The following is a 12,498-nucleotide window of genomic DNA, read 5'->3' on the forward strand; positions in this document are numbered from 1 at the left end:
AGGTCCCTGACCATAAAGGGCTTTGAAGGTTAATACCAACACCTTGAAGCGAACTCGGAACACAACAGGCAACCAGTGCAGCTCCCTCAGCACTGGCTGAATGTGCTCCCGTCGCAGCAGCCCCATTAACAGCCGTGCCGCAGCATTCTGCACTAGTTGTAGTCTCCAGGTTAGCATCGAGGGTAGCCCCATGTAGACAGCATTACAGTGATCTATTCTTGAGGTGACCGTAGCATGGATTACCATCGCTAAGTTGTTGTACTCCAGGTAAGGGGCCAGCTGCCGCGCCTGCCGAAGATGAAAAAAGGCAGATCTAACAGTGGCTGCTACCTGGACCTCCATTGTAAGGGAGGACTCAAGAAGCACACCTAAGCTCTTGACCTTAGGGGCCGATATTAGTGGTACCCTGTCAAGGGCCGGCAGCTGGATCTCTCCCCCCAGACCGCCTCGACCCAGGTAGAGAACCTCCGTCTTCGTCGGATTCAATTTCAGCTGACTCAGTCTGAGCCGAGAAGCCACGGCTTATAGCGCCAGGTCTAGATTTTCCAGGGTACAGTCAGACTGGCCACCCATCAATAGATAGAGCTGGGTGTCATCCGCATATTGATGGCAACCCAGTCCGTACCTCCTGACAATCTGGGCAAGGGGGCGCATATAGATATTAAATAGCATCGGGGATAGGACCGCTCCCTGCGGCACCCCACAACTAAGAGAGTGCCTCTGGGATGCTTCCTCCCCTATCACCACCCTTTGTCCCCGATCTTGGAGAAAGGAGGTCAGCCACTGTAAGGCAGATCCCTGAATCCCCACATCGGCAAGGCGGCTAGTCAGTAGCTGATGGTCAACCGTGTCAAAAGCGGCTGACAGATCTAATAACAACAGCACCGCAGAGCCGCCCTGATCCAGTGGCAATGTGGCCAAGGCCTTCTTCTTTCTACTGCCAGTTGCCAGGAGGGACCTGGCAGCCTTAATCTAAACCCATTTCAATCTGCCTCCAGTCCTAATTCTGCCTTATTTTCCCTGACTGATGCTGTTCAATAGGGGAGAGATACATTGACTGTGGAAACTTCCAAGTTTCACTGACTGTGATGGATACTGAATGCATTATGAATTCCAGCTCTATCTGTCATACTGATATCAGAAGATGTTACTGGAAGAGTAACAAAAACTTTATTTATGGAACTAACAAACTGGATAGGAAAAAGAAGAGAAAAACCTAGTTGCCTCACTAGGTGAAAGCGGGTTCTAGACAGTTCTGGAGAAAAAAGGCCCAATAATAGTATTCTGCAGTCCAACAATGAGAGTTCCATTTTTGAAGGAAGTTACTCCTCCTACTGTCCTGTCTAGCTCCAGCTTGCTGCCCCCTGAAGGATCTTCTTCTTTGTAAAGTAGGCATTGCTGTATTCTAACACCCTGTGGGCACCTGTTCTATGGGTTTGATCTTTGTGTTTAACATCCACATAAAATTGGTAACCATAATCATCTGTATATTTGGAACATGGTGTTATCAATATGCTAATGCCACCCAACTATTTCTCTTTTATCTGACTCAGCTGAGAGAGTGGCAATCCAGAACAAGTTCTTTGAGCTGACAATGAACTGGATGACAAATAACAAATAGGAACATTGTCTTGATAAATGACGTTTTGTCAGTTTGGTAGTCAATACAGCTAACAGAGGATTCTGAGTAGAGTTGCATTTATCCTAAGGGCACAGATTCACAGCTTCTGGATAGTATAACATTTTGTTTTATAGAGTGAAGCACATTTCTCCTCTGTGATTTATAATGACTCTACTCTAGTTAATCTGATGAATAAATTGCAGCTTTTTATTAATATGCAAAATCTGGTTACAGTTATTCATGTTCTGATCGTGTCCAGCTGAAGACCAGTTTATGTGAGACTGCTCTTAAAGCCTGTTTGGAAGTTTCCATTACTGCAAAACATAGCAACAAGGTTACTGTTTGGTAGGGGCAGGCAGAGACCAGGAAATCGAGGTTTGCGAACTGAACCACCTTGATTCCTGAACCAATTTGCAAACTGAATCCAAACTGGTTCAAATAAAAAATGCTCCCTGGGGACCTAGAGGCTTCAAAATCGCAGGGGATCTCCAGCTGACTCTCCTCTATGTGCACACTGGCTCATAGATTGGACTTTGGGGGTCCAAGTTACAGACACCCAAATAAGTTGTCCCCAGACAGTGTTTTTCAATGAGAGGTCACACGCAGGTTCATGAGTGTACAAAACAGACCTTGTATTAGCTCAGGCAGGTGGGGTAATGACTCAGCCCTACCCCACCTGCCTGAGTAAATATAAATTACCTGCCTACCAACTTCTTCTCAATTTGACCCAGAGAGAACTCCAGTTTTCTGGGTTACACCTCTGAGGATACTAGTTACAATTGCTGGCAAAACGTCAGGTCTCACAGTGCGAAGACCATGGCCACACAGCCCAGAAAATCTACAACAATCAACTTTCTGGAATGGGTTTTCTTCTTTGAGCACATCCAAGCCTCGGCAAAAAGCTCAGATAGGTCTGTGTCAAGCATGTGATTCCCAATCTGTGGGTCATGAACTTGGAACTGGGCAAAGTTTGGCTTAGAGTTCCAAGTCTGAACTGACTCATGCTGCCAATCCTTACTATTTGGTGTTAGATTCTACCAGTAACTAAAAAAGCTTTATTCACTATTGGGGAGGTCTTTCCCTGTGTGCTTCCATCCCCAGAAATGAGGTCAGTGACTCCTAAAGGCTTTCTCTGTGGTGGTGGTTCAACTCTGGAGCAAAATGATTAATATTAACAATCTCAGCTTAACCTACTGCACAGGGCTGTTCTGAGGATAAAATGGAGGAGAGGAGAACAATGGGGTGTAAATGATGTAAATTATACTGTAGCACTAGATATAAGTTTGGGGAGCCTGCCTTTCCTCTTCTAGTGCAACATGGTTGTACAGCCTGACTTTGTACCTTCCCTCTTCTGCCTTCTATTCTTATCCCATACACTGATCTCCACATTTCCTTCTTTATTGAATTACTATTTGTGTTACAAGTATTTGTTTTTGTTGACTATGCTATTAAGAAAACTCAGATTAAAGAAGGCATTATAGTTGTGAAAACATTATTTTAGTGCAGTATATGAATCATGCTTAATATGTTGATTAGATAATTGTCTTGCAGAAATGATTACTTTTTTAAAATGATGCACAAGTTTTAAATTACATTTTACTATTTTATCATTAAACCTTGAAGAAATGTGTTTGTTATTTTATTGTGTTTCATCTTTACCTTTCTCCTGCTTGCCTTTGTACAGAACTGCATTTTGCTGTTGCTCTTAAAAATTGGCTGCTGATTAATCTTGGCCAAATGTTTTCTCTGCCTGACTAATGACTCTCCTGCATTCAGGCAGAACAGGCTTGAACTCATCAATACCTCAAAGACCCGCATCCACAAGCATTCAGACATTTATTCCATTTCCTCTCTGAATCCTGAGCTGATTGTCTCAATATTTCACAGGCAAATGTTCTAACTGCTTTGTCAAGATATCAGTACCAAAATATACTGCAGCAAACAAATCTATTTTTTTAAAAAAAAATCTTGAGAATCCAGCAAGTTAAAAAAAGAGAGAGATGCTTTAGCACAAAGTCTCCTGGCCCACAGCCAGCAAAATGGCATTGCTCACAGGCTCATAAATCTTCATGAAGTTTCTGAATTCCCCTTTTGAGACTGAATAACCAATCTGATGCTCTTTACTACCATTATTGTTTGCCCTCTACACAGTAAAGGTAATTTAGATGAGGAAGTTGCATGCCAGAAGTTGCTAATACTGGCACTGAATGAGGACAGTCTTCAGGCAGCTGTGCAGACAAGTGAACTACCTCCCTTCAACATTTATACAATCTGGAATTTATGCTCTGTGTTCATATTATATAGTAACGAAACTGCAGCAAGATCTTCTTGTTCTTCTACAATAGGATTTTCTTATTCCGTACATTGTTGCCCATCTCCAGAAGAGGGGTTTATGAACAATAACTCCAGGTTAGCATTAGAACAAAGCAGTAGACAAGCTTCACCTTTAAGACCAACTAAGTTTTATTCAGAATGTAAGCTTTCATATGCCCTACGAAAGCTGCTGTGAGAGCCCTCTCAGCCCCACCCACCTCACAGGGTGTCTGTTGTGGCGGGGGAGAAGATATAGGAGATTGTAAGCCGCTCTGAGTCTCTGATTCAGAGAAAAGGGTGGAGTATAAATCTGCAATTCTTCTTTAAGCAGACTTCATCAGACAAAATTGGAATGGCAAGCAGCAGTTCTTAATATAAGTAGGCAATGAGTTAGTATGTAGAATCATGCGAATGTTTTTAGCAGATTAAAAAATCACAAATTGGGGTCTGTGTTTGTCAGTTAATGTAGTTAACTGGGCTGAAAAAACATTGGAGGGTGATAAAAAACAGATTGATGTTGTAGGACAGTCAATACTCAAATAAGGGATATTGGCTGTTTATCTTATTACATATATTAACTCATTCTCCACTGTATATTAATGTATTCCTTTTTTTTCTAATGGAAAGCCATAATGATGTTATAACCTCTTGAGTAACTATGCCCTCTGTTTAAACCCAAAACAAACAAAGCCAAAATCTTACCCAGATTTATGGCACTTCACACCTGATCTACGACATCCATCTGCTTTTTATCACCCTCCAATGTATTTTCAGCCCAGTTAACAACATTAACAAACACAGACCCCAACTTGTGTTTTTTTTAATCTGCTAAAAACATTCCCATGATTCTACATATCAACACACTGCCCACTTATATTAAGAACTGCTGCTTGCCATTCCAATTTTGTCTGATGAAGTCTGCTTAGAGCATACGAAAGCTTACATTCTGAATAAAACTTAGTTGGTCTTAAAGGTGCACTTGTCTACTGCTTTGCTCTATTGTTTCCTTCCTGTTAGTGTGCTACCACAAGTCAAGGCAATTCTCTTAAGGCATTAACATTGTTTTAATATGCTCTTGCTGCAGCTATTGGCTTTCAGCTTTGACCAGTGCTGCGAGTTTCCTACTTTTCATTTATTGCAAATCATGTTTCTACAGGTTTTTGTTAGCTTCCTTGGAAAAACTTGTTTCAAAAGGTGGGGCAGACATATAAAAAAATGTGAATGAATGGAGTAAACCACACAGATAAGAGGCAATGAATTGTGGAAAGGGAGGGGAGAGAAACAGCAGTAATGTGAGGACAGATCCAAACTCAGGGTAACTAAAGACAGTGAAACAAAACTGGGAATAGGCTGAGAAATGAAAATCTGAGGAAACAGTGACAATCTACGGAAAGAAGATAAGTTGAATTGGAACTGTACATTATGAGTAGGGGAAAGGTGGGCAGGCAAAGGAAGGAAATAAGGTCTCATAGGATTGCTAGCCTGGAGTTGATGATGACATTGAATTTATATCCCGCCCTCCACTCCGAATCTCAGAATGGCTCACAATCTCCTTTATCTTCCTCCCCCACAACAGACACCCTGTGAGGTGGGTGAGGCTGAGAGAGCTCTCACAGAAGCTGCCCTTTCAAGGACAACTCTGCAAGAGCTATGGCTGACCCAAGGCCATTCTAACAGCTGCAAGTGGCAGAGTGGAGAATCAAACCCGGTTCTCCTAGTTAAGAGTCCACACATTTAACCACTACACCAAACTGGCTCTTCTCTAACAAGAAATTCTTGTTGATTCCCTAGCAAGAAATTCAGCCAGCTGTGGTGTAACTGGAGCAACCATAAGAGGGAAACATTGGCTAAGAAAAAAAGCAGAGGGGGTGGCTAGGGTTGTCAACTTGGGGACAGGAAAATCCTGGAGATTAGGGGGTGGAGCCTAGGGTTGCTAGGTCCAACTCAAGAAATATCTGGGGACTTTGGGGTGGAGCCAGGGGACTTTAGGCTGGAGTGAGGAATGAGGGTGTGACAAGCATGATTGAACTCCAAATTGAGTTCTGGCCATCACATTTAAAGGAACCATGCTTCTTTTACAAGCCTTCCCTCCATTTGGAAATAAAGGATACGGACTGGTCCAGTCTTTTTGAAACATGGGGGGTGTTTTGAGAAGAGGCACCAGATGCTTTGCTGAAAATTTGGTGTCTCTACTTAAAAAAGCAGCCCCCTCCCCAGAGCCCCAGATACCCGTGGATCAATTCTCCATTGTACCCTATGGGAACTGGTCTTCATAGGGTATAATGGAGTGCCCAGCGGACATTTCCTTCCCCTCCACCTGCTTTTTTGATAATCCTAAAGCAGAGAAAGGCCTCCAAACCAGGGTATCCCCTGCCCCCAGCTGGGGATTGGCAACCCTAGCAGAGCCAGAGGAGGGCAGAAGTTGGAGAGGAGAGGGAGTTCAGCTGGGTGGAATGCCACAGAGTTTTGTCCTCCAAAGCTGCCATTTTCTTCAGAGGAACTAATCTCCATAGTCTGATCAGCTGAGTCTACAATGTTTTAAGTCTAAGGAATAATTTCTTAATCTACCTAACAGATCTCCAGGCCCATCTGCAGGCTGGTAGTCCTAGCACACCCCCCCCCTGAAATTTACATATTGATTTAAATCAAGAGTGTCAAATTCATGTTAGGAGGGCCAGATCTGACACAAATGGGACTTTGTGGGGCCGGGCCATGTGTGTCATAAAATGTAATGTGAGGTAGTGGGGATATAAACTTTATAAAGAACGCAAACACAATTAAATATATTTTATGTCTGACTAATTGTTGGGAGCCGCCCTGAGCCACTCGTGGGAAGGGCGGGATACAAATCATAAATAAATAAATAATTATTTTTTAACTTAAAATACAAACATGCTTAAAATTCTTGCAGTATTTTGTTTAAAAGGTAGGAAATAGTGGGATTTGGCAATGCAATTTTAAAAATAAACATCAAGAAAAAGCACAAGGATCACAGCTTAACTAAAAATATAAAATGTTCTGAGCCTGGGAAAACAATGAAATGACATTGCAAGTTTCTCCCCCCACCCTCCCCGGGTTTAATCAGATTGGCGTGGCTCATCTGTCCAGTGTAATATCCCCCTTTGGCTGTGAGTTCCCAGGTTAGAGTATTCACTAGATCAGATCCATTCAGCAGATACAAGCTGGTTCACAGCATCAACCCTTTATTTGCAAGAACACAACTCCAGGAAGCATGAGTTTCAGCTGGCTATAAGAACATTGAAACTGAGCTCCATTGCATCAAAACTCATTGCAGCACAGAAAAAGTAGCAAGGAAAACGTGGAATGGATTTTCTATTAAGGCCCCTGGGCCCTATATACAGGATCTATCCATTCAATTTTCCTTGCAACTTTGCTTCCTGCTGCAGCCAGCAAAGACAAGGCAGAAAGACCAGGAAACTTCGGCAGCCTTGGAGCTTCAAAGGGTAAAGACAGGAGGTTGGGAGAGAAAGAGCCCTGGGCAGGCTGGTTCTGGCCCATGGGCCTGACATTTGATACCACTGATTTAGAAGAACAAGTTCTTTGTTTGCAAGCATCTAGTATAATCTATTTTCAAAGACTTCTGAGAGCCAGTTTGGTGTAGTGGTTAAGTCCACGGACTCTTATCTGGGAGAACCGGGTTTGATTCCCTGTTCCTCCACTTGCACCTGCTGGAATGGCCTTGGGTTAGCCATAGCTCTTATAAGAGTTGTCCTTGAAAGGGCAGCTTCTGTGAGAGCTCTCTCAGCCCCACCCACCTCACAGGGTGTCTGTTGTGGGGGAAGGAGATAAAGGAGAGTGTAAGCCACTCTGAGACTGATTCAGAGAGAAGGGCGGGGTATAAATCTGCAGTCTTCTTCTTCTTGTGCTATGCAGTCTCAAAATACTGGTGTGGATCCATCAGACAGGATTGTCCAGACAAGATTTCCACCTGCTGAGAGCAACTTTCTCATCTTTCTTCTTATGCCATAGTGTGGACAGCATTTCAAGGAACATTTGGAACTACAAGTCACGCTCTTCATCCATTCATATAAATTACCTTGTATATCCAAGCCTCTATATTTCACTTCAGACATCTCCTTTGATACCTGTTTCATCACGATGATGGACCCATCAAAATGGATCTTGACTTAATCTGGACTTAACCTGACATAGATTCCTAAAAAATATTTCTGGACAATGTCAAATTTTTGGTAACCAATGCAGTTACATGGAAAAGTTATAATTGTCCCTAAATGTATGCTTTTTAATTGTAATGGGTTTTACCATGAACCTACATTTATAGATTGATATGGGCACTTATTGCTGCACAAATAATAGCTATCAGCCTAATGGTATGCCATATACATATTCCTGCTTTGGATATAAATAATTTTATATAGCCTTTCATTAGAATATGAGAAAATATTTCAACTGAGCCAAAAAGTATTGTTAAGAAGCCAAGGATGACTAGACTCATAAGCTGATAATTGCATTCACTTATCTTTTTTTAGTCATCATTACAGAAAGTGTTTAAAAAAATTTAAGTCCAGTTTTTGTTTGCCAGCAAGACAAATATCCACCATTTAAAAGGTTAACATTATAGTCACTTGTCTGTTTGCAAGAGAAAGTTTTTTAAAAGTAAAGTTTTTGCAAATAAATACTGAATGCAGCTTTCCTTCATATCAGAGCATTGTAAGGAACACTGAAACAAATACTTCCTCTTATTGAAATGAATTAGATATTAGACAGATTCATGGAGGATAGGACCATCAGTGGCTACCCATATGTCCCCCAGAGAGTACTGCGATCTGGCTCTCAAAATCTGCTCATAATCCTCGGGCCAAAGGAGGCCCGCTTGAAGTCAACCAGGGACAGGGCCTTCTCAATCACAGCCCCTTGCTGGTGGAACCAGTTACCGGAAGAGGTCAGGGCCCTGTGGGATAGTGGACAGTTCCACAGGGCCTGTAAGACAGTCCTCTTCCGGTTGGCTTATAACTGACCGGCACCAAAATACTGAAGGAAGTCTATAGATAGCACACTGTTGGATTGATGTATTGATATTAATGTTTTAATTATGTAAATTGCTATTGTATTTTTTGTATTTTAATGCTATTGTATTTTAATTTTGAATTTTATTGTTAGAACTTTTATGCTGTGAGCCGCCCTGAGCCCGCTTCGGTGGGGTAGGGCGGGATATAAATAAAAATAAAAAAAAATAAATACTAGCCATGATGACTAAAGGGAACTTCTGCATACAGAGGTGGTAATCTTCTGAATACCAATGTGAGGAAGCAGCAATTGGGGGGAGGCCCTTGGCCTCTATGCCCTGTTGGTTGGCTTTCCAGGACAACTGGTCTGACTCAGCTCTTCTCACCATCCATTTTCAGAACATTCATACTAAAGCAATATTGAAAAACGCCTGTCCTAAAAGTACTGAAAATCATCACAGTGTGGAAAAGGCTTTTGTGCTTCCTGTGAACAGAAATTCAGAAAATGATGAAATCAGTTTATCCTTTGCTACCTAGTTATCCCGTCCACCTCTCTTTTCATCAAGCCAACTTTCATCAGCCTTCCAGGGCCTGTTTCCACCAAAACTTTTGTTGTAACTCCCTCTCTCATTGCTCCTATTGGTGTTGCAAGAGAGCCATAGCCTCCATGCACCAGTCAGTTTCCCTCTACCTTTGTCCTCAATCACTAGATGTAAATGATTGCCTCTACTAGTCTTTGTGGCTAGTCAAATATTTAATGATGCTTTTACACACACACACAATTCATAGCAGCTAGCAACTCATTTTCTGTGCCTCTATGCAAATAAAGTCTCAAAAAGGGGTTGAAAATGTGTACGCTACAACTCACGCTCCATTGGCAGCGCAGAATAAATATTTCTCTTGTCTCCCTCCTGCTCTTCCAGCTTTCCTTCTCCTGCTGTGCCTGAATGTGCGCATCAAGGCTGTCCTATCCAGCTAACATGCAAGTTGGACTTAGCACCCCAGGCAGAACTACACGCTGTGAATAATTCTTGGGATTTTATTACAGTGGCAGGGAGAGATTTTAAAAGGCAGACCATCAGGACAGAGGAGAGACTATTTAACTCCTCTCCTGTTTTCAAGCTGAAAATCACCATTCCCCAAGCTGTTCTACCTATGAGGAAAAAATGTTTTCTCCACTGGGGTAAAAAGTAACTGGCAGATGCTACGTAAAATGTTAAAAATAGAAATTCCATATAAGCCAGATCTGTTCTTACGTAATATTATTTCGATTAGGATGGAAAAAGAAATGAAATATATGATTTTACATATAGTTACTGCGGCCAGAATTTTGTTAGCCCAACATTGAAAGAAAAAAGACATCCCTACCATGGATGAACTTATAGTAAAAATTTAGAAGATTGTGGAGATCGACACTCTGTCAAATCTGATAATGCCAGATAGACAGATAAAATGAAAGTGGAGATGGTTTTATGAATGGATGTGTAAAGTCTAAAATTGAGAAGTATCAAAAGGAGTATTGATTAATTGTGAGTTTTAAGAGAAAAAGGGTATCTTAAGTTATGAATTATGAGAAAAAAGAAAAGGATATATATTAGGGTTTGTAGAATCTTTCGGGCTCAAGTGCCGTGTTCTACTGGAGAAAGTTTTCCTTCCAGACGTTTCGTTCTCAGCTGCGGAGAACATCCTCAGTGGCGTTGCAGCCGGAGCAGGCGCTCTGACCTTCTTAGCTGCTGTGCGTTGAGCCAAGAAGGTCATTTCATCTGGGTTCTATCATTCCAGTCTCAAGACACATCTGCTACCCCCACTGACCATCATTCCACTCCATTCCTGCTACTCCCAGAGGCTGTCATTCCAGTCCCAGAGTGCTGAGCCTATTCCCAGGGGGTTCCATTCCACTCTGCACCCTGGCCTCCCAGTTCCAGAATGCTGGCATTCTACTCTAGGGCCTGTTATTCCAGTCCCAAATTGCACAGGAACGCAGTCATTTCCCATAAACATATGTGATTTTAATTAATACTTTGTTCTGAATGTCTGTATTCTTAAGGTGGAGTTTCTAAGCAGTACTCTAAGAAGGCAAGGTATATAAAATCCTAGATGCCATAACAGAGTTTTCTTTGGGGTTATCATGGCTTTGGGCGTTGTTCTGAATTGCATCAAAATGTACTTATACTCACTTATAGTCTATAAGTTTGAAGTGAGAAGACTGCTACTACTCTGAACTCTCTACATTGTTCAGAAATTTAGTGCACAGCAACTGTTTTGTATTCTGCCCTTGCATTTTAACTGGTACCCAAGGTTCCTTAGGTGCCAGCTGAAATGCAAGAGTAGTCTGTATTGAAAACATTAGCCTAGAGCACTGGTTCCTTTACTAAATACGACTAGAAGATTTTCTAACAGAAACATGCTTTTGAACCTGGGACAAATGTTATCGCATATGTAAATGATGGAATGAAGCGTCTTATTGTTGTCTTCATCACCTGTATCAATTGACACTGACAGCTGTTGCTGAAATCAACAGAGTACCGTACTTAAGCAGGCTGGTCCTCCTGTAGCAATTTCAGGCAACCAGGTGATAGAAAAGAAATTATGAGAGGCACCTCATTTGATTCCCCTGAGCTGCTCCAGGCAAGACAGTGAAAAAAGGGAAGGGAGGGGAGGTGGCCTGGCTGCTCTGGGTGAGCCAACTGACCTCCCCTCCCCTCCCCAGCTGGCTTGCCTAGAGTCGCTCTGGGTGGGTTAGCCAAGCTTTAGGGTTGCCAGGTCTGTGTTGGAAAATACCTAGAGACTTTGGGGGTGGATCTGGGAGAGGGCAGAGTTTGGGGGGGGGGGGGCGCTCATCATGGTACAAGGCCATAGAAGCCACCTTTCAAAGCACCCATTTTCTCCAGGGAAGCTGATCTCTGCCAGCTGGAATTCAGTTGTAAAAGCAGGAGATCTCCAGGCCCCACCTGGAGGCTGACAACCCAACCAAGCTTTGTGGCTCACCTGCAGCTGCTCTGGGCAGGCCCACTGTGGTTCCCCCCTTTACTCTCAACAGGTCACCCAGAGCTTGGCAGCTGGTCTGTGTAGAGCAACTGCTGCTGAGCTGCTGAGAGGGGGTGGGGAGCCTGGCCTCATTAACAAAAAAATTGCCCCCTTACAAAAAAAAATTCTGGATATTTTTGCAACTCTGTCCCCTGTAGGAGGATATACAGTGGTGCTCCATCCAAACAGTGGTTCTGGCACCACAAGCTTTGGAGAACCAAAGCTTCCTTTAAAGACCTAGCATTGGAATGCCTTTGGCCCAGCCCCACCCCGCCCCCATTGGGAAGTCTATGCCTCTGATTCTGGCCCCCCTCTTGAAATGAAAATGCATATTTCTGATTAAGTCTGCTTTAGGGGCCTCTCTGAATCTGGGACTTCCACCCAAGTCTTGCCCTGATGCTGTCAATGTCAGTGGGACCCATGCCAAGCATACAACCTTGCTTAAACACAAATCTAGGCTGCAGTTCAACAATCATGCATGTGGCACTGAAACCCACTGATTCGGGGGGGGGGCAGTGCCAGATTAAACCTTGTGGAGGCCCCCAGGCA

The sequence above is a fragment of the Heteronotia binoei genome, chromosome 9 (assembly GCF_032191835.1).
Source record: "Heteronotia binoei isolate CCM8104 ecotype False Entrance Well chromosome 9, APGP_CSIRO_Hbin_v1, whole genome shotgun sequence".
Lineage (NCBI taxonomy): Eukaryota > Metazoa > Chordata > Lepidosauria > Squamata > Gekkonidae > Heteronotia > Heteronotia binoei.